Here is a 27,633-nt window from a genome sequence, read left to right as displayed (position 1 = left end):
GCTTTTCACAAAATAACTCTATCCTGTTTTATTTTGTTTTGTTTCTTTTAACAAAACAAACTTCTCCCTTAATCAGATAGCCTCCTCCAAGGGGAGCCTCCATTCTGCAGGACAACCATGTGGGAGAGGAATATACACAAAAACCAAGCAGGCTTTGGACTCAGGGCTTTTCCCAAAAATCATCATAAAAACTATTTACCATTCCCAGGGAATTAAGAATTGGATGGATGCAGTGGAAAACAAGAACAAATAGTCCGACCTTCAGGAAATATATACTTGATAGGGAGAAGAACATGGACAAATAAAAGTATACATAGACACAAAGGAAATACCAGGAAATTTCAAAGAATGGATGGGAGAGCCCATGGCATTCTGGGAGGGGGACAGGGAGATGGGGAGCAGGGGGCGTCTCTGGCAGGGGACAGTACATGAACTGAGCCTTGAAGGGGGCGGCAAAAAGTTTCAAGAGGTCTGGAAATCAGTAAGAAAGACAGCATGGTTTGGCCACAGTGTGAGAAATGTAGCAATGTGGTCAGAGCTGTAGGGAGCAAGAGAGCTCTTAAATGGCTTTAATATGGAAGAGGGGGATCATAATTTATCCTAGGGAAAATAGGGAGCCACAGCATTTCTTAAGCAACAGAATAATCCAGTTAGGACTGTACTTTGGGAACATACTTTGGAAGGAAGCTTTCTAATGGGTGAGGAAAGGCGGGGACAAGCATATGATCATTAAGTGGACAATGGTGAGATAATCACAGTCTGTGAATTCACTCATTTCACAAGCATGTATTAAGTCCGACAACAAAAACCAGCCTCTGTGTTTCAGGACTCGGGTGAAACTATGATGTTGTCGATTGGAAAAAGATGCAGCCCAAGAGCACTGGGGAGCAGACCGACTTCTGAGGTGATACCAATTTTTTGTCTTCATTATAATCAGCTTTTTTTAAATAAAAGGAAAGAAGAAAATGGGCCCAAAGGAGCCCATATTTTGGACGGGCTAGTAAAGGGACACAGAGGAAAGCCCTACATTCGTTATCTGAAATTTCGGAGCCTTGTCTTATTACAGTTTAGAGCTAAGGAGTGAGGCTTGGTTTAATTTTATATATTTATTTCATGGTTTGTATTGATGACTATTAAGTTTATAATAAAAAAAGATTTTTTTTTTAACTAGGCAAGAATATGAAAGATTTCCCAAGATCCATCACCACTGTTGAAGGGGAAAATGGCTCCAAGGACAATCTATTGATCATGAATCATCTTTATATTAAGAACAATAAAATATTCATTTGTTATTTTATTTTAAAGTCTTCAGGGAAATCTACTAAAAATACTCATTTCCAAGGGACATAGTAAGATGCCCAAAGTCAGGAGATTTTAAAGTGTTGCGGTTCCAAAAGCCAGAAAGAACACAATCCCACATCACTTGAATCCCCATAATTCCCCTTTCCCTTGACTTTCCCCTTTTGAGTTGAAGTAAAACTAGAATACCTCTGTAGCTAAATAATTATTTCATACAAATAATAGAAGAGAAATCCCTCAGGATATTGGTGTTGAGTGAAGAAATGCAAGAGAAAACTAATGATATGATTTGCCCCAGATTGAAGATGGCAGCCTTTACCGGGGGATAAAACGCTGGGCTGGGAGCCAAAAGACAGAGGTTCACATGCTGCTCAGAAGATATTTCTGCCCATGTGACCAAATCACTTGACCTGAGCCCCAGTTTCCGCACTTGAAAAATTGGGAATAATAATGGCACCAATCTCCCAGGATCACTGTTTAAGTAAAATACGATAATCTTTTTTTTTTTTTCCCCTGAGGCAATTAAAGTTAAGTGACTTGCCCAGGGTCACACAGCTAGGAGGCGTTAAGCGTCTGAGGCCAGATTGAACTCGGCTCCTTCTGACTTCAGGGCTGGTGCTCTATCCACTGTACCACCTAGCTGCCCCAAAATAGGAAAACTTTAAAGAACTACTTGAAGATGAATTTATTATGATTAGCACAGACTATAATTGAGAATGTACAATACTCTCCTAAAGAACGAGCCAGACACTTTTGTAATCCTTGAAAGCGCTATAAGATAGAAATAGTATTTTTTGGTGTTGTTTTAAACAAGTAACAAAAGAGATGGAGAAACTGATTCTCACAAGACCAGGTACTTTGCTCATGACCACATGAGTGCTCCATGGCTCCATGGAGGCAAGACTCTACCCCAGAGATGTCCTCCTTCCAAACCCAGTGTTCCTTTCACCACATCATTATGTTCTCAATTACATGATGCGACTGACCTGAGGATCCAAGTCAGCTCAAACGGCAGCAAACTCATGGACACCAACAATTTGCCCTCCTAGACAAACCTCTGGGAAAGTCGGGAAGCCACCTGGGAAACATCGGACTGGGCTGCAACCTCTCAGCATCCCCCCTGAGAGAGTTCTGAATGGATACATGACCCAGCCAGAGAAGGTCATATCAAATGGAAGGAGATTCTTTTCACAATCCAGGCAAGGGAAAATGAAATAACCAAAGATAAAGATGATCAGAAAAGAAAAACTAAGTTTTGAAAATAAAAAGCTTTAAGAAAAAAAAGAAAAGAAAAGAAAAGAAAAACTAAAATCGGAAAGGTCTCTGATGAGGGGGTGTGAGGTGTGGATTCTAGTCCTGCCTCAGAATTACTGAACCGAGTCCCAGGGAACTAAGAGATTTCCCTGCCAAGGAGAGCACTACCATTTTCCTCCCTATTTCAGTCCATTTCCCCAAATGCCAATAATGAAAGGATGGGAGCAGACAGTTCTCAAGAGAAGAAATGGCAGCAATTGATAACCATATAGAATGTTCCCCAATCGCCAATAGTAATTGATGCGGTGAAGTAAGGAGAACAACCCATCCAAAGCCTGTAAAGCTATAAAGGTCATTTCTGACTGGGAAGACTAGGACACTGCTGCTGAAATGTGTTTCCTTCCTGTTATAGGGAGGGGAGGCCCACGGGGGTAAGATGAGACTGAAAGGCTCAGCCACGACCAAGGGACCAAGTGGTTTTGTTCCAAGAGGAAGCTTTTTATGAGGGGAGGAAACTAATGAGGACTGAGGATGCAGTAGAAATGATGCAAAAAAGAAAAGTGCATCAAGGAAAGAGTTAAAGACACAAGGAAGAAAGCCAAAGGAAAGTCGGAGAGGGCCATACACAGGCAGGGCCATGTTGGTGCTACGTTAAGCGGAACGCATAAACAGGCTGAAGACAACGGTCACAGTCTCGTTCACGGGCCTCGTTCTGAATCTTGGTAAATGTCAATGTCCATGTCTGTCAAGTTCCTCATTTCTGGAAAGGTTTTCCTTTGATCCAATGGTTCAAATCTTGCCTATGCCTAACAAAGTTCAACTTCGAGGTGAATCGGCCAAGAAATTGTCTCAAGGCTTCGTCTATTCCAGCACGAGTGGTGTCAAGGTATTATGAGTGGACACATTCACTTCTTCCTAATGAAGCAATCCCCAAACCCTATGGACTTTTCTGTACTCAACAGCCTACTGGATAACCTTCCAATATCCTCTTCCCAAAGAGACAAGAGACCCTGCTCAACTGGATCCACTTAGATCACCTAAGCTGCCCCTGGACACCAAATGAAGCCCCAAATGGCCAAGAAATGGATCATTAAAATACCAGTTGACCGTGAGAAACAAGAAAGGGGGAAAACAAAAGAGCAATGAGCCAATAGGCTCATAGCTCAGAATGGTATTTTCCTCAGCACAATCACAAGCAGAGCTAGTTATAATCCATCCCAGAAATAAAGCTACATCTACATAGCTCAGGTTTTAATTTATCAAAAGAAACTTTAAGATGGGCCCATGATAACCGGCCAAAATCAAAATAATTTCTATATAGAGGCAATAACGTTCTATTAATGATTTTCAGTACTAGCCCTTTAAGTCTATTAATGTTTTGTTAAGAAAGGCAGGGAAAAAGAAGTTAAACCTAAACACTCCCTTAAAGTTTTAACATATTGCAAAACATGCCTTTAGGCTCCTTACATCTGTTGGAAATCAAAACAAATTGTTTAAACTAACTTGGTCAAGAAACAAAGCAAGAAGGCTCCCTTGGCTGCCTCTCCCTTCCCAACTCCATCCACTCCCCACTCCACAGGCTTCATACCATCTCTGCTTTGCAGGGATATCAGGCTGTGATGGAGGGTAGCCCCCTAATCTAGGGCTGGAGCCAGGAAAGGCAAAGCCTTCCCCGCTTCTCCTCACCCCACTTCCATTAAATGGAGTTGGCTACATCCAGCCTGTGCAATATTCAATGAAGCCCAGACACTTAATGGATTAGAGATCAATTGAGTCCAGTCCTCCAATCCGCCCCCCACCACAAACACACACTTTACATATGAAACAAATGTGGCCAGAAAGATGACTGGATTGGCCATGCCCAACTGGGCTGCACACCACACCCACAATGACAACGTAGCAAGGGCAATGACAAATACTGGAAGAGAATGGGAGCTGGGCATCCTTGTGTACTGTGAAGGGTAATTTGGAAGAAACTGTGCAAGTCCCAGCGACCCCACTACTATCATATGGTCCCAAAGAAAATACGTGTGAACAAAAACACGCGCAGTGTACTTGTAGCTGCACAGAAACCCAGCCTGAAAACATGGCTTGAGGATGGGCGAACCCATGCAAACAGGAAATGACAAAAGTCAAAGATCTGGAGAAGCTTAGGAAGACTTATATGAACAGATGCGAGATGAAACGAGCAGAGCCGTGAGAACAAACATACCTTCGAGAAAATCAACCAAGAGAAACCTGGGAATTTGAGGCAGGGACCAACCATGTTTGAAGATGACTGATCATTAGGGCAGTTACATGGTGCAGTGGCTAGAACATCAGCCCTTAAGTTAGACGGACCTGAGTTCAAATGTGGCCTCAGACCCTTAACATTTCTTAGCTGTGTGATCCTGGGAAGTCACTTAACGCCAATTGCCTGGAGGGGGACGGGGGGAGAAGATGACTGATCATGGTGGAGGTCTTGCCCAGGAGCTGCACATTTCAGGGCACAGACCATGAGCTAGGCTCCTCTGCTTCTAAAAGAGGTGCATCGATGAAAACAAAATAAAACTAGTAATTCCCAAGGAGGTTTTGAGGGGACATAGATAAGCAAAGTGGTTTTGTTATTAACATATGAAATTTAATACATATTTTTTAAAAACCAGAAGCTCTGTTTCAAATATCCTTATTCCACTTTTATGTTCTTTGGCTATTGAAATATTCATGTTTGTTAACTTTTTTTAAAAGTTTCTTGTTTACTACAGTAATGTGAAGGATGGGGCAGAGCACCAATCGGGGCCCTCAGCTACAGTGTAATGGATGCTTAGGGTGAGGATGCAGCTCAGGACCGGAGGTCACAGGCAGGCCCGGACATTTCTTATCTTTAGTTGGCTCAGCAGCAGAGTCAGGAAAACAACATGCACAATGACCGCAACGACATAAACAGAAGGCACCGGTGGGAAGTGGAAGGCTGAGTTCCAAGGAAGGGAAGCCGAAATTCACCTTTCTCCTCTCCTTACCAAGCTGGGAACTCTGGGTGAGGAACAGTCAGGTTCAACTGATATGTTTGTGCTGCTTCTCTTCACCCTCCCCCTTTGCTTTTTTATTCTTTCTTACAGAAGATGGCTCTCGGGGAACGTGGGAGGACAGGGAAAACATGAAGAAATGAAAAGGGCATTGAAAAAAGTAGCAATACAAAGTTGTTTGAAAAAGGATTATCCAGTTAAACCTTGTGGTTTCAGAGAAGCCTGGGAAGACCTGTAGCAACTGATGCAGAACCAAACAAACAGAAGCAGGAAGACGGTGTATACACACAATATCAACGAGATTATAAAAACAAACTCCTCTTCTTCAAAAGCCATTTTGCACATGACTAAATGTGACTCCAGGGAGATCACGATGAGACTTATTTGCCCACTTACTGACAAAAGGGATGGACTTAGGGAACAAAGACAGTGTCACAGGTGTCTATACATGTATGTATGTATATGTATGTATATAAGCAATGAGAGAATTTATTTTGCTTGAGAAAAAATATACATATTAATGTTTCTCTTTTGCATTTGGCAGCGTCAATGATGAGAGGAAGCAAAAAGGGGGAGGATTTTGGATAATTGAAAAAAATATATTTTTATTTTTGAAAGAGAAAAGTAGCCCTGGACCACATAAAAGAGATGATTCCTGAGGGGTTTTCCAGAAACTTCCAGGTCACCATCATTTCCCTTCATGACCTTATGGACCACTCCATGGAGTGGAAATCAAGCAGGTTCACAGGATTTGTGGGTATGTATCACAAGTTGACATAATGTAGAAAATGAAAATATCGACTATATATAATATCCTATGCTTGAAGTTGTAGACACCAAGATACTAAAAAAAATTCACAGGGCAGCTAGGTGGTACAATGGATAGAGCACCAGTCCCGAAACCGGGAGGACATGAGTCCAAATCTGACCTCAGACACTTAACACTTCTTGGCTGTGTGACCCTGGAAAGTCACTTAATCCCAACTGCCTCAGGAAAAAAATTCACTGGGGGCTACTGCCCTTAGGAAGCTTACCCTCTGGTAAGCACATGGACCCAAATTCTTGTTCACAGCTGGCAGTGTCGAGGACTTTGGTTATGGAAAGCCAGACACACAACAGCTGTAACATCATGTAATACACATCAGAACATAATTAAGTTCAGAGGAAGCTCAGGCGGCAGCGAGTGAGATTCTAGTGACAGCTCTTCAGGCAAGACTTGTGCTTTTTAATGTCTTCCCAAACACCTTCATTTCAAGGCAGTTTCTGCCTCTGACACAAAGCTGGCAACGTGCCTTACTGTGAAGCAGATTACATACAAACGTGTAAGTGTTCGACATAAATGTTTAGCTGGCTGGCAAATGCTAATCTGAGGAGGCTGTCAGCTTGCAAGCCTCCAGCCAGAAGCCGAGGCGGTGGGTCAACAGGAATCGGCCACGGAGAAGAGAAGGGTGGGGGGGACTCGAGCTGGTGGAATTCTGTCGCATTCCTCTGACCAGATGCCATATGCAATTTTCGAAAGCCTCTTTTCCGGATGTTATTCTGTCAAAAGGTCACCGATATAGATAATAAAACAAGAATGCAACCGTTGGAAGGGGAAAAAACCTCCCTACTAAAAAAGTCCTTGACATCAATTGGCGTTTAACCCGGCTCTCGCCTCTTATCCACCAGACATTTCACTGGCGCTCGGGGTGAGAGGCAGCGGGGCAGAGCAGGGTGGCCTTGAAGCCAAGAAATATGTGTTTCCGTCATACATGTGATACACAGCGGCTGTGACACTGGGCAAGGTCCAATCGCTCCCTCCAGTCAGTGGAGGTGCCGAGCGGTATTGGTAGAGGAAATTTCCTCACCCGGGAGTTGCCTCTACCGAACAATCAGAGGCCCGGGCCCAGGGTTCAGATTATTCTCAGATATAAGATCAGTGGATCTCCCTAGGCTCTCTCTCATCTCAAATTAACTTATATTTACTTATTTGTATATAGTTCAATCTTTCCCTCCTTTCAAAGACTTGAGGTGTTTTTTAAAAGAATCCAACTCTAGATAAATATAAAAATTCTATTAGAAATATATAGTGTAAAAAAGGCCACTGTTAGCACCTTTAACCAACATTTTAAACTTATTACTTACATTGCTTATTAATAATAGTAATAATAAATATTAATGTTATTACTTGTAGTGTAAAAAAGGCAGCTGTTATCACCTTTAACCAACATTTTAAGCTTATTACTACATTAAGTATTAGTAATAATAGTAATAATAAACTTTAATGAGTTAATAATCAATGTAGGTGATAGCAACTGCCTTTTTTACACTACAAGTAATGATAATAGTAATAATAAACTTTAATAAGTTATTAATTTTTATCCAACATTTTAAATATATTACTACATTGCTTATTAACTCATTAATAATAATGTTACTATTATTATTCTTATTAGTTTATTGAAGTTGGAATATGACAAGAAACTTCAATTGTTTAGGGAACAAAATATGAATAGAATGCTCAGTATCACCCCGAGAGAGGGCTGTTCACTTCTGATTATCAAAGTAACTTTGGAATCTGAGTTTACACATTAGCAAAATGAGCCTGATGCTTGTTCTCCCAACCAGCTGCTCCATAAAGTGACATCCGATCAGCTCCCATCACACTGACTTTACCCTCAGAATCTCACTCCCACCCAGTGCTCCTCCCAACTCATCCTCCCTCCAAAGGGCGTCTCCAGATGTCTCCTAAGGGGCCTCCCCATCTCCAGAGTCTCTTCGCTCCACACACAGCTGCCAAAGATTCCAAAAACACAAACCCGCCAGACAACCGGGCCTGACAGAGGGGACTGGTTTTTGTCTTTCTAGCACAATGCCCTGCAGCAAATGAACTGCATTTAAAAGAAATGAGAGCTATCCACCATTGAAAAGGGATCATTTTTCACTTGTCACCATTTCCCAAAATTCTACCACCTATGGATGCCCCATCCGGACTAAGGCAACACTAATAAAGCAGCAGCAAAATCCAAGGATGGGGAATCTAAAGTATCGGGAGAAGGTTTAGGCCTACAGGTGAGCAAACACCGAGTTCCTCCTCTGGGCCTGTCCCTTTCTAGCGGCCTCACCTTGAGAAACAGTTCCTGCCCTCTCGGAGGGCACATACACGAGTACAGAAAAATAATCACAGAGTGGCCGTTTTTGGAAAGGGAGAGAAAGTGCCAGCAGCTAGGAGGGCTCAAGACGGTGGCACTTGTATCCCTAAGTACAAGGCGACCTGTGAACTAAGCTTTGAAAGAAGCTAGGGATTGTGAGGGCCAAAGGTGAAAAGGCAATCCTCCAGATGTGGGAGTCAGCCAGTTCCCAGATGTGGGAGATAAGATTCCAAAGCACAGAGATATGAGGAGCAGAGAGAAAGCCAATTTGGCCTGACCACGCAGTATGAGGAGGAGAGTAAGGGAGTCCTGGACCAAAAAGGCCTTAAATACACTAAAATCCAATCTGATCCAGGAGGTGACAGGGAGGGACACGGGGCAGCCTGTGCTGTAGGAAAATCACTGGCTGCAGGGTGGAGGGAAGGAAGGCAGGAGTCTGGGAGCTCAGCCTGGAGGCTGAGGTGATGAGGGCAGAAATCTGTTTGCTCATTCCATGGTGAAGTCACCCTCCTCCCACTCAGGAACCATTTTTAGGTCCATGATGCATCCCCAGCCAGTCAGAATTTGCACTTTATTGACACGCCTATGGAAAGCAAATCACCCTCCAAGTGGCCAGGAGCAGCACAAGGACGGGTTTGGAAACAGAACGTACCCACGAAGACACATCCTCTCCTCAGAGCGCTCACCTGACCCTATCCCTGGGCCGATGGGCATGGCAACATCCCAAAGCATCCCCCGACCCGCCAGATTTTCTGGAATTCTGATAGAGCCAAGAACAACAACTTGGGGGGACAGAGAAGGGAAAGGCAGCAAAGCTGCCTGTTTCAGATGCAGTCACGTGACGCCTTGTCCCCCCCTAAGACAGAGGAGCCACATGAAAATGAAAGAGACTTTCTTCATGACATAATTATGATTCAATTTCCCATCTGACGGGATGCCCAAGCACATGATAAATGACTCTGTTTAATAGGGACTTGGCAAGGGAAGGGGAGGGGAGGAGTGGAAGTCACATAGCCCCTCCTGACTAGTCCCTCGCCTAATCAAAAATCTCTCTGCTTTGTGGTCCTGAGCAAATGACTCAGCTGCAGTGACACGGCAGAAGGGAGGGAGCGGTGTTTGCTACTTATTTAAAGGGGCTTAGGTGGGGGCGCCTTCACATCCCTCCAGCTCTCCATTCTCGCACGGTGGGATGGGAAGGGTAAGAGCTGAGCCAGACCAGAGAGACTAGATGCTGGAAAAGGGATGATGGCGTTCTTCCCAAACACAGAAACTATATCAGAGGAAAACAAGGAAGGATTTTAATTAACACTGAAGTGCCACAGATGGTTTAAAACCATTTACTGAAATAATGAAAACAATCAGCTTTATAACCTTGTGAGAACAGAACATCAGCCCAGGTGATTAGCGAACCCATTAAGGATGGACCAGTTTAATCATTTCCTGTGCAGGCGAAGGAAACATACGAATTCAACCAAAATGATCTTCTAAGACATGGGAAGAAGGCACCCGGCCACAGATCCGGGTTTCGGGGGGCTCATCCGGAACGCCCAGCTCTTTCTACTTCAAAATATCACAAAGAGTGAAAGCATCTTTCAAGGGGCTTTCAACTGCCGCCTCCTCCACGAAACTTTTCCAGATTTGTCCAATGAACTTTAGAATCCTCTGGCACCGTGTCTCTCGGCTTTATCTGGGGTCTCAGCAGAGACCCCTCCCTCCTCTCCCCCACCTAAACCGTAATGCCCTTGAGGGCAGGGACCTGTCACCATGGTAGGTGAGTGACCAGGAAGGAAAATAGGTTGCCTTTAGAAACAGGAAGAAAGAATAAACACTTGTTCCAATCTAGAGTAGTGAGAGATTTCCACTTAGGATGCCATTTCCCCAAAGGCCAATAAGCCCGTTAAGAGTGTGTATCATGGGTCGATTTCCAAAATGTCCTCCCGTGGGCTTCTCCAAATGTCCAGGCTCATCATGGAGCCCGAGAGCTGCAAAGAGAAGAGCCTGCGCTGGGGCTGATGGTGCCATGAGCCGCAGGAGCCTCACCCCTGATCCACTGCCTTCTGTGGGTACCTGCATACAATCCTACATTCCAGAATCCTTTGCAAGAGACATACCGCAGATGAACGAATGCTGAATCACCCGCTTTGCCTACACATTTTTGCTCATGTACCTGGAGAGCTCGTTTTTCTTCCCGCCTCTATTTTTGTTACTTAGAATGTGGCAGGTTCATTCCGAACAACTCCTAAGTGGGCCGGCTGACTTCTTTTTAAAATCTTTTTCCTTTCTGATCAGATATTTCTTGTGCAGCAAGATAATTGTATAAATATGGATACATATGTTTTAACATGTTTAACATATATTGGATTACTTGCTATCTAGGGTGAGGGGTGGGAAGGAGGAGGGAAATTGGAATACAAGGCTTTGCAATGGTCAATAATGAAAAATTATCCAGCGTATGTTTTAAAATAAACTTTGGGGCAGCTAAAGGGCACAGTGGATGGAGTACCAGCCCTGAAGTTAGGAGGACCTGAGTTCAAATCTGGTCTCAGACACTTAACACTTCTTAGCTGTGTGACCTTGGGCAAGTCACTTAGCCCCAATTGCTTCAGCAAAAAGGAAAAAAAAAGAATGTAATATTTTAAAATATTTAAAATATGACAAATTTTTTTAAAAATCAAATTTTATATTGGAAGTTTAAAAAAACAAAGAAAAAGTTTTAATAAAAATTAATAAATTTAATAAAAAATGTTAAAAAAAAAATCTAGAGTTTTCCAGTACAGCGTGTGGCACATAGCTTCAAAAAACTCTGTGGACTGACTGCTGATGGCGTCATCTCTCCGTTCACATTAAATAGGAGAAAGCCGGTGTTGAGACACATAGTACAGAGCCTTGAGCTTCACTGCCGATGACCAACAAGTACTTGACCACGTGTCATATGCCATTAGGGAAACTGAGTCACTTCAATCTTGACATCACAGAGAAGTGGCCATTCAAAGGCTCTCTCATCTCACAGAGCACCCAGTCACTTTGTATTGATTGCCCTGTTCCCCACTGGTTTGTGCATGCAGACGAAAAGTCAAATGAGAGAACCTAAGGGTTCCAACATGTATCACAGGAGCATGCACGTGCACGTGAGTGTGTGTATGTACATATAAATATACAGACACATATAAAACATAGAGATCTATTTAGACCTCTTCTCTAAAATACTCCAGTTTAAACCAATACATTCTTTAATGCTCTATGACTCGGAAGGATGGAGGCCAGCAAAAAGTCTGTTGGTAAACAGGGATGGGAGCAAAGACCAGAGAAGGCCCCGGAGGAGTCCCAAGCCTGGAGCCCAATCTTAAGGTCTCACCTCTACCTTGTGGAATCCTTCTATTCCTTCAAGTCCTAGACAGCGCCAGATTTCCGGAGAAAACAAGGCAGATTCCTGGCATGGTAGTTGGGCCCCTGGCAATGACTCTGGGGGAAGAAATGGAAGGGAAGCGGAAAGGATGGGCCGACCTGGACAGCGTGCGATCTGCGCCATTGGAGGCACTATTCCACTACTGAGTGCCCAGATGCATTTGAGTGTCTGGCAGGCAATTCTGTGAGAGATCTGGAGCAAGGTAGGAGAGAGCGACCAACCTCGGCAGATGTCCAGTCTCGCGTCCTTCCATACAAGCAAGGAAAGGGGACCAACAAGCTAAGGGTATAGAGGTAAGAAGTCTGGCCCCATATCTAAATGTTTAGATGAGTGAGGATGACAATGGAGAGTCCCAGACTGCATCAAGGCTGGCCCAGCTCAGCATCAAGCACACTGGCCACAGAAAATGGGGCCATTTCAGATGCTCCAGCACTGATTAAGCACATACACTTCATGCCCAACCCTGGGGATTCACAGAAAGGGGAGGGCCCGTCCTCACCCACAGAAAGCTCACAGTCTAACAGGGAGACCACATCTTAAGCAAAGCCAACCTGAAGGGGTGGCCCCGGCAGCTGGGGGACCTTCCTACAGAAGGTGAGACTGGAAGTGAAACCAGAAGACAGCCCAGGTGAGGAAGGAAGGTCCCAAGGCCTAAGAGGCTTATGGTAGGAAGGCTCTGGGCCAGGAAGCAGAGGAGCAAGTTGGAGGAACGACAATAGGCCGTAGCAATAGCTGCACTGAACAGGATATGAAGGAGAGAAACAGTGAAGCTTCCTGAGCATATTAACTTCCTTAAATAAAAAAGCATCCTGCAAAACCAAAATGGAGCCCACGAAAGGGGACTTGATGTTCTGGAATAGAAAATAACTCCAAACTCCATCAATAACTCAGCAGAGGTTCAAGGTCCTGACTCACTCGATCTTTGCAGAGCCATTACTTTGGATTAAAGGGCACGGCTGGTTGACGACCGCCAACTCTGGCATCCTGGAGGGGCTCGGTCATGTGGTGCGAATGCATGAAAATGGTCTCAAACTAGGGTATCTGACAGCATTTCAATTTGATTTGTAAAACAAAACCTCATTTATGCTAAACTTTTAAATCGCAAAAGAAAGACTGCTACTTATTAAGCATGGAGGAACTTTTCAAAAGAATTAACCATAAAATTAATAAAGCTGCACAAGTCGGAGGCGGGAACGCCGCCCCCACCTCCCCAAACTGTGCTCATGTTGACCCAAGTCCTTTCACAGCCACATGGATATAACCAAGCCCCTCTCCCTGAGCCTTCTTCAAGCAGACAGCTCAAATCCCAAGTCTAGCGGTCACCACTGGACAGTCTAAGCTAATACTTCCGCTCCCGACATGTGCTTACATTATTCTAATCGCCAGCTCCCTGTAATGAGCTGCTTCTAACATGGTTTCATGGAGCCAATTAACCACATTAGCTGAGTGTGCCTGTAAAAGGGATTAGCGCCAGCGCTCTGGACAATTCCCTTCTGCAGAACATCTCCTCCCAATAATGTCCCACAAATGAAGTTACTGCAGCCCGTGAGAGCTGACAGCATGAAGCCCAAGCCAACTACACACTTGGAGGAACTGCGTCCATATGGAAAGAGATCCAGCGTGGATTGCTGGCCGTCCTAGTCACAGATGCTGCTGGTTAACCCCGCTACCACCCCAGCCCAGCCCAATGGGGGCAAACTTAGGCAATCATTGGAGCCATCCTGGCTTCTTTCCACCCCCCATAACTCTGCTACCATCCCAACCCCAAGGTGGACAAACTGAGGCAATCCTGTGCATTCTGCAGCTAAGGGCCAACCTCCACAGCTCTCCCATCTGTCCCATTCTCTCTCCTTCGTGCACAACTTCTAATCCAAGCCAGGCCACTTCCCCACCCATCTTAATGGGGTCATCTGCTTCTCTCCCCGCTCAGTAGCAGACAGAAAATCATTACGCTTGGTAACTGGACAAATGCACAGTCTCCTATCTCAGAGGTTGTCCTCTCCCTAGCCCAATCAAGAAAACACTTTTGCCTCCAGAATGCAATTTTAGCTTCCAACCACGCATCTCCCATAACTTCTTATATATTAGCACACAATTACACACCAGCAAAACTTGAACCTACCTGGTCAGTTTTCTCCCATCCTCCACAGAAAATGGCTGGTCCATAAATTTATAAATATCAAACTTAATCCATTCTTTTTCTCTAGGCAATCGTAAATCTACCATCAACAATATAGTTAACATCTAGTCTGCGTATTCTAGAGAAACATTATGGGGAAAGTCAATTGTTCTAAAGCTCAAATCCCCCCCTTTTCGGTCCAGGTCATAGTATGTCATTTGTATAGGGAGCTTCTAATGAAGAAATCCTCTCTCCAAATCAACAACTGCTCAACAGGCAGGAGAGATACCTGGAGCAATGCAACAATAAGGGACTTGCCTAGAACCATACAACACAGTCCGGATCCAGACCAACAGCTGGAAAGGTCTTCAGAAGCCATGTAGACCAACTTCCTCATTGTGAGAAAACGGAAGCTCAGGGAGGCTGAGAAACTTGCCCCACATCACAAAGATAGTATACGTCAGAGGTGGGATTGGAACTCAGGTCCTGGGGCGGGAAGGCTAGTGTTCTCCCAAGTGCCCCATGCCAGATCCAGGGCATCTATCCACTGTGCCCCACCAACTCTTGGTATCACATTAAAAAACTGAGGAAGTAGGAATGTATTAGAAAAATCCGTTGATAAAATGAAAAAGCTTGGGCCAAACCATAGGATGGGAGAGGATTCTGGGAAGATGTTATAGAGTAGGTCAGAGAGCTTTCAGATCTCCAAATTTCCTCCACCAAAAAAAAAGCCAGAATGTCACTTCACAGCAGAAATAAACATGGGGTAAAACTGTTGTCGTCCTAAAACAATCTGAGAAGACCCCAGGAAAGACCAGGGATGGAGGTCTGACCTGAGAGAAGAGCAAAGACCTCTGGTATCACTGTCCAGAATCAACAAGCTCTGAGAGCAGCGGGTGGAGAGCTAGCTTAGCCTTCAAAACTTCCATTTTGCAGACAGTGTGTGATAGCTGAGCAGAAGACTGAAGGACCGTCCCCGGTTGAGGGAAGCCAAGCACAGCTGTGCTGACCAGCACGTGCCTAGTGAGAATAGTAGCAGGGACAGGAAACCCTGTTAGCTGTGGGCACTCGCAGGAGAACAGTCCTTGGTTTCAGCTGCAGGGCAGAGAGAACAGCTGTGGTCTGCAGTCACCGGAGAGACTGCAGGGAGCAAGCTCATTTGTAGGACAGTGTGGCTAGGAGCCCTAATGATGGCTCAGAGCCCGAGGTTGGACCCTGAGCCAGAGCTCAGAAAATGATCGGTACGTGAGACTTGGCGGATCATTCCCCACACCTCAAAGTTCAACTTGATTCCACTAATAGCTGCTAAAAACAATACACAAATAAATGAATAGATAAATGCATATAAATAGAAAGATGAATGATGGGTGGGTGGTTGAATGGATAAATAGGAGAAAGCAATGGAGAAAGGACCAGATCATAGATAGTTACTATGGAAATAGAGAAGATCTGGAGAAAGATAGAAGAATCTTGATAATGGGAACTCAAAAAAGCCATTCCTTTTTCAATGAGAAACATCAAATGAGCACAAGCATAAAGAGAGCTCTTGAAAGAACTTAAAAGACTTTAAAAATCAAATAAGAGAGACTGAAGGAAAATTGGGGGGGGAGATAAAGAACAATCCAAGAAATTTAAGAAAATTACGAACAGTCAACCAACTTGAAATAGAGAATCAAAAATTTAAGAAAATAATATCTTGAAAATTATAATTGGACAAGCTAATGATGATAAAACACCAAGACATCATAAAACAAAATCAAAAGTTAAAAAAAAAAAAAGAGAAAGTGAAATATCTTATTTTTAAAAAACCACCTGATCTAGAGAACAGACTGCAGAGAAATAATACAAGAACAGTCAAGACTGCCTGAAAATTATGATCAAAAAAACAAAACAAAACACTGATATAATATTACAAGAAATATCAAGGGAAATTGCCCTGAAGATCTGGGACAGAAGGTTTTAGATTTCTATATTCCATGGAGCAAAAGAGCTAGGTGATAATCAAGGATAATTTACCCAGCATAAATAAATAAATAAATAATGGGGGAGAGAAGGATTGGGCTGAGCTAAGTATGATGGGGTGATTCTAAAAAACAAAATGAAAAGAAAAAAAAGAAAATTGTGTAGGAAGAAATAAAAAGAAGTAATCATCTCATACAAATGAGGCATAAAAGGAAATGTTGATACACAAAAAGCTAGTGGGGGAGGGCAGGTAGTTCAGGAACCTTATTCTCATTGGGGATGGGTTAAAGAAGATGATATACAAGTCTTCAAAATTCAGGAAGAAATAAGAAGATAAGGAGAGAGGGGAGGGGAAGAGGATAGGGGAGGAACTTTTAGAGGAAGAGTAGACTGAAAAATAAGAGGGCAAGGCAGCTGGTAAATTAGAGGAGGAAGGAGAGATAGGATAAAGAGAGCAAGAAAGATAAAGAGAAAAACAGTAAGAAGGAAAATAAACAATTGTAGCTTAGAATGTGAACGGGATGAATTTACCCATAAAATATAAATGGATAGCAAATTTAAAATTTAAATTCAACTTCCAAGAAAACATAAAAATGACATAACACACAGAAATAAAATAAGGCCCAGAATAGGATTTAATATGTTTAAAAAAAAAAAAAAAAAAGCAAGCCTGGTAATTATAATCTCAAAATTAAAGTTAATAGATTTAATCAAAAGTAAAATATAGACAAACTATATTACGTGTCAGCAATATTATTTGATATTGTTTTAGACCATTTAAAATACCTAAACAGTCAAAAAATACCTGAGTATTTACCTGCCAAAAGAATCACAGAAATTATATATGAGCATAAACATTAAACACTTTTTATACAAAAAAACTCAAATCTAAATAATTAATTATTTATTGTTACTGGGTAGGTAAGGCCAATATAATGTTTAAGATGACAGTTTTACTGAACTAATATATTTATTCAACATCATCCCAATTAAATTGCTAAAAATTTATTTTACAGAGTTAGAAAAAATTACTCTACAAATTTCATTTGGAAGAGTAAAAGATCAGGAACTTCACAGAAACCAAGAAAAAAAAAAGATGTAAAAGAAGTTGACTTAGTAGTATTGAACCTTAAACTATATTATAAGAGACAGCATTATTGAAATATAAAAATGATAATTTTTTTAAATTAAAAGTTTTTCAAATAAATAAAACCTATGTAACTGAGAATAGAAAGAATGCAAAAAATTGAGGGAAAAACTTTCACAGACAATTTCTCAGACAGGATGGGATTGGGTTGGAACACTCCTGTGAAATAGGAAATGATAAGCTAAAACAAGGAAAGACTTGGACCTATGAAGGAAGATGTTCAAAGAAACAGATGACAGGTAGAAATAAGCCTAGTGCAGTCATACATGAGTATACATGCAGTATATACAGTCTATATACATATGTATGTTTTAAGATGCATGTGTGTGTGTGTGTGTGTGTGTGTGTGTGTGTATAAAATCATATTTAATTGCAGCCTTCTGGGGGTGTGTGGAATAGGACAGGACAGGGAAGGAGGGGGAGAAATAAAGTAAAAAGTGCACAACTGAGGACAAAAGAAAACCAATAAAGAGGCAAAGAAAAGCTGGGCAGTTTGGAAAAAAATGTGTAGTATTAATCATATAGATTTTCCTGACATGGAAATTTAAGGTTTTATATTGAATCCTCTCTTATGGTCTATATACATTACAATGTTTTGGCTTTTTACCTTTTTTCCTTTTGTATTTAACTCTAAAATTAAAAACAAAAACAAAAACAAAACAAAACAAACCATGAAAATTCCTGAGTCTTAGCATTAAGTTCAGGCGGCAAACATTCCTACAAAAAAATAGAACCCAATGCTCTACATTTCCTATCAACCGGGGACACAAGGCAGGCCCTAAGGAGGAGGTTCTTGAACAACTGGGAGTTTCAGCTATGAATGGATCCAGTGGAATTCAAAAAGATTTCTGGAATTTTCATTTTATGTTTATTTCAGAACTTTCCCAAATGCTTCTAGGAAGTACCTTTTTAAATGCCCGTCGCAAGCAGCAACTACAAATAAGTACACAATAACTGACCAAGTCCTTCAGAGTCCTTTGCACTCTGAAAGTCAAAAGTCTGACCTACAACAAATAAGACAAAGAAAATAGGGGGGAAAAAGGGGGGGTATTCTAAATGCTGACCAAAATGGCAAATGTGGTTTATTTAATACTTCCACATTCAGAAAACTGGAAAAAATGTTTCCTCTCCAAATGACATATTCCTTGATAAATCTAAAGGTTACAGTGCAAAGGACTTTTAGTGTTTAACAAAAACTGCTGGGAACACTAGACGGCAGTCTGGCAGAAATTAGGTTTAGACCAGCACCTCACACTATATACCAAGGTAAACTGCATATCGATATTTACAGACTATGAACAAATTAAAAGAGCAATAAAGATCCTTTAGGATCTATGGACATAGATGGATTTATGGACAGGGGATGGTGGGTTTACCGCTAAACAAATGACAGAGAGGATTACATAAGAGGAAATGGATAATTTTGAATATGTAAAATTTCAAAGTTTTTGTACAAACAAATCTAACATATTGAAGGAAAATAGGTTAAGTGGGGAAAAACAACAAATGTCTCTGATAAAGTTCTCATTTTCTCAATATCAAAGAAAATGATCCAAAATATTATGACTAAGAAACATTCCCCGATAGATAAATGGTCAAGGAGATAGACAGTTGCAAAGGAAGACACCCAAACTAGCAGTCATCATATGGAAAAAATGCTCTAAATCACAAATAATAAAATGTAGATTAAAGCAACTTTGAAGTTCTACCTCATACCCTCCAGGGTGGCAAAGATGACCAAATGAGGGAAATGTCAAATGCAAGAGCAGCTTTATGAAATAGGCACATCAGTGCTGCTGCCAGAACAGTGAATTGGTCCAGACGTTGTAGAGAGCAATTTGGAAGTGGGTCCAAATGATAGAGAGGATTACATAAGTGCCTTGTATTTGTGTAATGCAAATCTTCTTAAATTATGAGTTGTCACTCCATAGGGGATCACACAACTTAATGTGGGGGTCATGAAAAATTTGGCAGCAGTAAAAGGTATCAAATATTCTGCCAAGATTGAATTATTTTCAATTTATCAGATGGTGTTTGCCCTCTGACCCAACAGAACTATATACCTCAAAGAGGTCAAATAAAGAAAGAAAAAAAAAAAAAAAAGAATCTATACGGACAAAACTATTTAGAGCAATTATTGTAATAGTCCCCAAAACTGGAAACTAAGGGGAAGTGCTATGGATCAACAAAGCATGGCACATGAATGTAATAAGATATTATCCCATTAAAAAAAAAAAAAAAAAGATGAAATGGACAATTTCAAAGGAAACTGGTAAAAATTTTATAAACCAAAGCTAAGCAAAGTGATAGAATGATATACAATTATAACATTAAAGAGAAAAACAATTTTGAAGAACCTAAAAGTTCAGATCAAATGAAATGATAAGCCACAAGCTCAAAAGAATGAAGATGATCACATGATCTACCTCCTGCCATAAGTGATGACCTTAAAAAACAGACACACACCGGACACAACTAACGTGGGGATCTGTTCTGGGGGGAGACAACATAGAGATCTATGGAGGGATCTGTTTGAGGTTTGGCTTTTTGCTCCTTTCATCTGAATTCATCTAATTTTAAAAACTGTCATTTGAAAAAGTAGAAAAAATGATTTTTAAGGAAAAATTTGCACGAGATTCACACTGTTAATCAACCACAAGTAATCGAGCGGGCAATGAGAACTGGACAAAATTAAGTGACATTAAGTTTTTACTGCCTCTCACTGTAAATTGAAACTAAATCTTAGAATTGAGAACTGGGACTGAGGACATTCAATGTCGCTGCATTCAGCTCCCACATCTTACAAATAGGAAAAGTAAGGTCTAAAAATGCAAGCAGCATACAGAACTTCTTAAACTTGTTCCACTCATGATCCTTTTTTGCCCAAGAAAGTTTTACACGACCCCAGGTATATAAAATACATATACAAATCAAACACTTACCGATAATAAATCATAAAGAAAAAATTTTAAAACAATTCTTTGGTATACATATATTTTTATCATTTATTAAAGAGGACAGCAAATTTAGAATAATGAGAAGGATGTGCTTGTTTATTTTTATATAAAGAATTCAATCTTAGGGGCAGCTAGGTGGTGCAGTAGATAGAGCACCAACCCTGAAGTCAGGAGGACCTGAGTTCAAATCTGATCTCAGACACTTAACACTTCCTAGCTGTGTGACCTTGGGCAAATCCCTTAACCCCAATTGCCTCTGGGAGGAAAATAATTCAACCTTGGCAGAATATTTGATACCTTTTACTGTTGCCAAATTTTTCGTGACCCCCACATTAAGTTGTGTGATCCCCTATGGAGTGACAACTCACAATTTAAGAAGCTTTGCTGTACACAAATACAAGGCAGTTTCCACCACAACCAGGATGCCCTAAACTACCACAGATTACTACCTTAAAGATTTAAAAAAAAAAAAAAAAAAAAAAGGAAATGGATTCAATGCTTCAGATAAGGAAAAGTTATTGTTTTGTGCTTAGCTAAGTGAGCCTGGGAAATCACCCCTAGAAGACCTACCAAACATATTATGAGCACGAGCACAAAGTATCTTTGTAAAAAAAATTAACTTAAAATTTGGTTTAAGATGACAAGTTTCAATCCAAGTTTTTTTTTTTTTTTTTTTTTTTTAATGAGCAAAAAGGAGATATTGCCGTATTCATGTTTTATGTAGAAAAACAAACCACAGAAATCCACGACCGTCCGTCAAAAGCTGTGAGTCTCTGGACAAATTAGAACTTGCTGATTCAAATGACATCTATCCTTTCTCCTCAGAAGCAACTCTCTATAATTATTCCATCAGTTCAGACACTGCCCACAATAGCCACAAATACAAGGCCGGCCCACTGACTTCCTTAGATTCCCCAGCCTGATCTCCTACCAAAGACCTTATTCGCCAATCCTGGCTCCAAAAAGTTTTTGGCTGCCCCAAAATTGGATGTTTTCCAAGACTAACTGCCCTCACCGTTAAGATAATGCAGAAGAATATTCGTAATACAAGCTGGGAAGGCAATTCCAAAAAGGGAATCGCTCCAAATACTCTGGACAATGTCAAAGTTGTTATGACTACTGTCCATCCCCCAATCTAAATAATGTATACAGGACTACCATATAAAGATTGGTATTTCACAAACAAAGCTTTTTCCTCTACTCTCGACCCAGTCCCCATCATACCCATAACCACTTTCATCCTTCTTTACATCACCTCCTATCTTCTTGAGTACCCCTACTCATTATTAATAAATAAATATTAATAAATAACAAAATCACAATAGCTCACCTAATAGGTTGATAAGTATTTGCCCACAGCAACCAAGATACATAGGTCAATTAATACGAGCAAGTTCTACAAACGGCATCTATGAAATGTGGGCCGTACATTGCCTGAGCCTACATACAGGGCCTACGCTGGCAGGATTTGCTTAAATGGTTTTCTTTATGCCAAGGAAGGTGTAAATCGAAGGAGGAAGAAGAAAATAAAGGAAGAACCTGTATCAAAACCCTTTCTTAAAAACTGCTGACATGGAGCTAGATTCCAATGGCTGTTCTATGGAGCAAATATCTTCTGCTGAAAAGAGCAACCCTCTCCCTTCCAGGGCTCTGGGAAAACCGAGTGCACTCCTGGGCCCCCAGACCCTTCCGCCTCTCTGGATTACCATTTCTCTCCATGCCCTCCTCTGAGGGTCCCTCCAATCATTGGAGGTCCAGCCTCCAGCCACATCTAGCTCTACTGTCAAAATCGGGGGGACCTGGGGTCCTAAAACCCCCCTGACCTCCAGCTTAGTGCCCCCCATCTTTAATCTTGCATGCCTTCCACGTCACTTCCAGGAGCAGCCCATCTTGGATCTCACCATGCATCCCTCAGACAACTGTGACTACTCACTGAGCTCAACTTCCCCTTTCTGCTCATGATGTCCCCTCCTATATCACGCCCTCCACCAGGATTTCATCATCTTCTCTCTTCCCCACTCCTACTTCTCGCTCTCCTGCCCATCCATCACCCAACACATCAAGTCCTTTCTCCATTCATACTCTCGATTGCTCAGTTACCAGTGGGACCATACATAGTCCTCAATCCACAAAGCCCTGAGTTCTTTGTTATGGCAAGTCACAAACCCCAGGCTGGAACCCCAGTCCTTCTCTCATGACGCTAGACAGACGCTGGAAGCCATCCCCAGGTACCTACCAACTGTTCTGACCACAAATGTACAGGATTTCATCTCACTGGGCCCCCTCACTCCTACTTGGGAGTCTTTTTCTCTCACAGTCTCAAAAGGACTCTTCATAGTCTCTCTCTCTCTGGCCTCCAGAGCACCACAATCCATTCCTTGTACTCTTTTGGCAGGTGATCCTTTGCTGAGAAAACGAAGGTCTTCCATCCACCCGATTTCCTTTCCTCAACTCCCATCCTGCCTCCTCTGCTCATGGGAAAAGTTGAGCTTCTTCCCATTAGGCCAGCCTCCCTAGCCAGGCCCTGAGTCTCCACTAGGCCCCACATTCCCTAGACTCTGCCCTTTGGTCACCAGGCTCTCAGAATCATTCTTGGGCTTTCCCTCCAATCCAGCATCTGGGCTGTCCCTTCTGATCCCACTCCTCCACACTTCTGGAAAAGACTTGCTATTCTGGACAGAATATTTCTTCCAGAAACGATTCTGGAAGACCAACCTATAGACCATATCTGCGAGTACATCCCAAGCCATAGCGTCCTCTCCTCACCTCAGCAAAGGAAAGGGAAGCGTATTTTCTTTCTTTACAAACCATCCTTTTCCAAAGGCCAAAGGCCTTCGTCCCCACCTCAGCCTCTCCAAGGCTGACACTGCTGACTGCTCCCGTGACAAGGATGTCTCCTGGCTCACTTCTGGCTCCTTCCCAGACTCTCTGATTCCAAACTGGGTATGCTTCCAACAGGACTATGGTCATAGCCCCACCCTTGTCTCCACTCCAACAACTACCCCCTGCCCACCCCTTGCCCGGTCTCCTCCAATCCCTACTCTCTCAACCTATACTCTGCCCAAAGCTCCCACAATCATCTCCATAATGAGAAGATCGCAGCCAGCCTTCGTGCCAAACAACCCAAGTTAAAGGGCATGTTCCTCACACCTGGTAATAATAAACTGTTTTTTTCAGGTATAGACTTAACTTTCCAAAGAGAACTGGAAATATCTGTCAAAACAAAACTATCAAAAAAAATTATTATAATTAGCTCACTTTACAATCCCCAGTCATACTCTAATATTTCTAAACTACCTCATATGAAAAGTTTTTTCTTTTCTTTTTTAAAAATTATTTTATTACTTTTTTTTTAAACTAGTTACTATTGTAAACTTTCTCCTGAGCTAAAGTGCAGAGCTCACAATGGCACACTTCACCATGGTTCCTAAACCAAAGTTTAAACATGGGCAATTATCTAAATGGGAGAGTCCTATCAGACTGCACCCCCTCAACACCCACCCACATGCTAAAAAAAAAAAAAAAATACGAGTCATTCTTTTGGTAGCCCTAACTGAAATGTCTGCTTCCTTATGTGGCCCAGGGTTTCACCTCACAAATCTTAATGTTTCCTGGGTCCACGGCCTTTTAGGTAAGTGAATGATCACTGCTAGAAACCATTCATAGATTATTTTGGCTGTGGAGGCACCCTGATTTCTTCACTAAGGTGTTGCTACTGTTCTGCCTTCTCCGACCAGTCTACTTGGAAGGAAAGCAAGGCCATGCTCTCACTTGGGCAAAGTCATCAGAATCTATATATACATCTGGGTTTGGCCTCGATGAAACTCGATTAGCAATCACGTGATAGCGAGGACAATGAACATTAAATAATCAATTGAGCAAGCTATCCAAGATTAAGAAATATTAAGGAAAGTTAATATCCCATGATCCCCTGGAATTGCCCATGTACATATTAGAGGCATTGGATTCTGTTCTCTAACATGGAGAAAGATTCAAAATAAGCATTCAGGAAAGATGGACTTTTAAGGAAAAAGAAAAAGAAAAAAATCTACAACTCGGGAACAAATGGAGCGGCGCTCCCACTGGCCATCTGTAACTTTGACCGGGTTTCTGGAACTCAGCTGGAAACATTCATTAACCACCTGAAAGCTAATCCTATCTCCCTCTCCCTCTATCGCTTATTATGTCTTCGTATCTCTTAACAAATAACAAATGGTGCGGCCTCTTAAACATTTCAGCTCAGAGGTAATTGAACCAAGATTGGTGATACTTCTACACGAAACAAAGAGAGCCAGACTCCAGTTACAGCTGGTCCCCATCCGATTCTAAAAGAGGAGAAAGATTACAAAGGGACCCACTCACTGATCTACTTCTCTGGCTTATGTCACCTTTCTCAAGCAAGAAGTATCATCCGTCTTAATGGCCCTTCAAAGTTTCTAAAGACTCCGAGGGAGGATTTCGGTCTCTAAAGGATCCAGGATCATTGTGCGCCCAAAAAGCACCAACCCAAGAAACTTTTTTCGATCCACCGGCCTCCTATCTTGACTGGTACCACCCTGCCAAGGAGTCTGCAGGTTTAGGATTGGGTTTATATTTGCACAGAAGAAAAGTTTTCCCATAATGAAAGAGGGGAAAAGTGAGTTTAGCCCTGGCAACCGTACAGAATTCTCTGAAGGGGAGGCAGGAGGGGCCTAGAGCGACACAAGAAGCCCACTGAGTCAGACTGGGGATCTGGAGGCAGCCAGTGCTATTCTGGCAATGTGCAGGGGATGAGTGCAAAGGGGCAAGCTGGGGAGGAGGGGGACAAAGGAGTGAATGTTCAGCTAGTTTTGGCTGAAATGCTACAGCCTGATCTGGATGTTCATCAGCACCTCCAGGAAAGCCCAGAGCACGGACTGCTTGGTAAACAGGACAAACGAGTCACTGTGGAGCCACCGGGGAAGTGGGAAGGGGATGACGGCGGCAGAAGAGACAGCCCTCCTAGGGGACCTGCTTTGCCTCTGTGGGCTGGCCGCCAATGGCAGCTCCGGCTGGACTGAGGAGTGCTCCAAACCGTTCCCCACCCCAAATTCTAGGTGATCATAAGGTGATCGCTGCAAGTTTACACCCCATACTGCAGATGGAGCAAAGGGGGAGGAGGGAGGAAATGGAACACTACTGATCTAGAGGATCAAGGGGGCACCCTGGGCTTCCGTTCAAAGGCAGTTTAGGAAAATTCCAAGGCTTTGAAAGGCAACCACTGAATCCATCCTCCTACCCTAAATGCGCTGCCCTCTCCCCCCCATCAGCCCCCTTCCATGAAGGCAAAGGAGGCCTTCGGCTCCCTCCCATACAGAGGAGACTGTGTCCCAGAAGGGAAAGCAAGGGTACAAGGAAGGGGAAAGCAAGGGACAGTTAAAACCCCAGGGGACCTGAAAAGAAGCCCAGCTGCAGAAGGGACCAGCCTGGCTCCCAGAGTAAATCATTAAGGATTCCAGCTTCCTGCCCCTCCTCCCTCAGTCCCCTCCCCCCCAACCAATACCACTCACACAGGAGGCTTCCCACCCATCAAATCTGGCAGCTCACTCACTCCTCCAGAACAACCCCCACCCCAGAGATCCCTTCCTCTCTGGGCCTATCAAGTGACTCCCACGAAGGTCCCCTTAGTCATTCTTTACCTTGTGTGGAATAAGCTATGGACGGGCCCAAATCCCTCCCTCCCCCCAAGCCCCAGTCCCAGGCCTCGGATCTCTCCAGCCCGCTGGTCTCCAATGGCAGCCCTTCTGATCGCCGGTTCTCCTTCCCCCCCACCCACATAGACGCTCGTGTTGGGCCAGAGAGACCATATAGAGATTATTATAGAATAATCTAGTCATATATAATACACCAAATTGGATCTACAGGCAAAAATAATGTGAGCATGAATATAAAAACATATTTATAGGGGTTAATTACATACTATTTAATGCATGGGAAATTAAAGTGGATACATATGTATGCTACACAGACACACAGACATAGATCTCCACTAACTGTGGATGCTTAATAAGTGGTAGCGGAACAAGTGACGTCCTTGCCGGCTTCCCTCCGAGGGCCTCAGTTTCCCTCACAGTAAAATTCAGGGCTAACGCGGATGATCCCCGACGCTCCGTCCCAGTAGGTGCCCAAGGGGGTGCTGAGCTCCAGATAACCCACCGGGAACCACTCCCGCCCCCGGCCCTCCAGCGGACCCTGGCCAGCACCCCGGCTGGTCAGCACCTGCTCGGAAACTGACATAGAGGCGGGGTTAGGCGGGGGTCAGGTGACTTTCTCAGGGTAACCAGCCAAGGTGGCCCCTATTAGCGAACCTTCCATGAACGCTCTCTTCCTGTCTCCCCACCCCCACTCCCGACCCTTAATAACCTTTGGCTCGGAGCCGAGCTCGGGGTCCCTGCACACGTAGGTGTTTAAAGAACCTTCCCTTGACCGCAGCCGAGCGCACAGTAGGCACTGAAAGAAGCTTTCCTTCTCCCGAACCTAACGCGGGGAATTTAATAAACTAAGTGAAATGAATCGGCCTCCCCCAGACGCTCACACAGGATGTCCCGCCCCCTCGGAGCCGACCTTCCCTCCCCCCTCGGTGCCTAGTACCGTGTGCGGCAGAGAGGCGGCTCCGAGATAACGCGCAGCACCGGAATGCCGGCTGATTAGCGCTCCTTGCTATTAATTAGCAGCGGGCCCTCCGGGAGCTCGGGCTGGCGGAGAAGAGGGAGCCGGGTTCAAATCTCACCCTTGCAGCCGCCAGCCCGGGTGACCTTGGGCCAGTCTGGGCCTCGATCTCGCTCCCCCACCCCACCCCGCGCTGCTAGGGGCCCCGCGCTCGTGCCCGTCCGCGCTCGTGCCCGCGTTCCCCTCCCCCTCATCCCTCCCCCCAACGGTCCCCGGCCCGGCCCGGCCCCGCCGCCTCGCCTCGCCTCACCTCAGCCTCGGCCCGGGGCCACAGACAGCCCGCTTCGGCCCGCTCCCGGCCTCCCGCGCCTCCTCCCGGCCCCGCTCACGCTCGGACGGACGGATGGATCGACGGACTGACGGACTGACGGACGAACTGACTTCCCCGCCCGCCGCTGCCCAGCCCAGCCCTAGCCGGTCCTGCCTCCCGCCTGCCCGCTTCCCATTGGCCGCTCGCGCGCGGGGAAACGCCCCCTCCCGGCTCTGCCTCCCATCATTGGTCAGGCCGCTCAATGAGGGCCGGAGGAGTCAAAGTCACGCCCCCAGAGCGCCAGAGGGAAACTCTCCGAGCTGCCATTGGATGGTTTCGCCGTCGATCAAAGCCCGAGGTGGGGCGGGGGCAAAGATTGGTCAGTTACAGTTTCTTTAGGGCTCGTAACCCAGACT

The 27,633-nt window shown here is 43.7% G+C and overlaps 1 protein-coding gene across 4 annotated transcripts in view; it reads right to left on the bottom strand.

Moving 5' to 3' along the window:
* PACSIN2 (protein kinase C and casein kinase substrate in neurons 2) overlaps positions 1-27,363 on the bottom strand; it is a 145,290-nt gene extending 117,927 nt beyond the window's left edge. For 2 of the 4 annotated variants that reach the window (XM_051962259.1, XM_051962261.1), the window contains exon 1: positions 27,218-27,363. The gene's annotated coding sequence lies outside the window, so the exon portion shown is untranslated. Of the gene's footprint in view, positions 1-26,889; positions 27,086-27,217 lie in introns of those variants that run through there. The other 2 variants (XM_051962263.1, XM_051962260.1) reach the window with 2 other exon arrangements.
* Positions 27,364-27,633: the final 270 nt, after the last annotated feature.

Source organism: Antechinus flavipes, chromosome 5, assembly GCF_016432865.1.
Source record: "Antechinus flavipes isolate AdamAnt ecotype Samford, QLD, Australia chromosome 5, AdamAnt_v2, whole genome shotgun sequence".
In the NCBI taxonomy this organism is placed as follows: Eukaryota; Metazoa; Chordata; class Mammalia; order Dasyuromorphia; family Dasyuridae; genus Antechinus; species Antechinus flavipes.
Note: the sequence above shows the minus strand (reverse complement) of the source record. Positions and strands in the feature narration are given on the sequence as shown.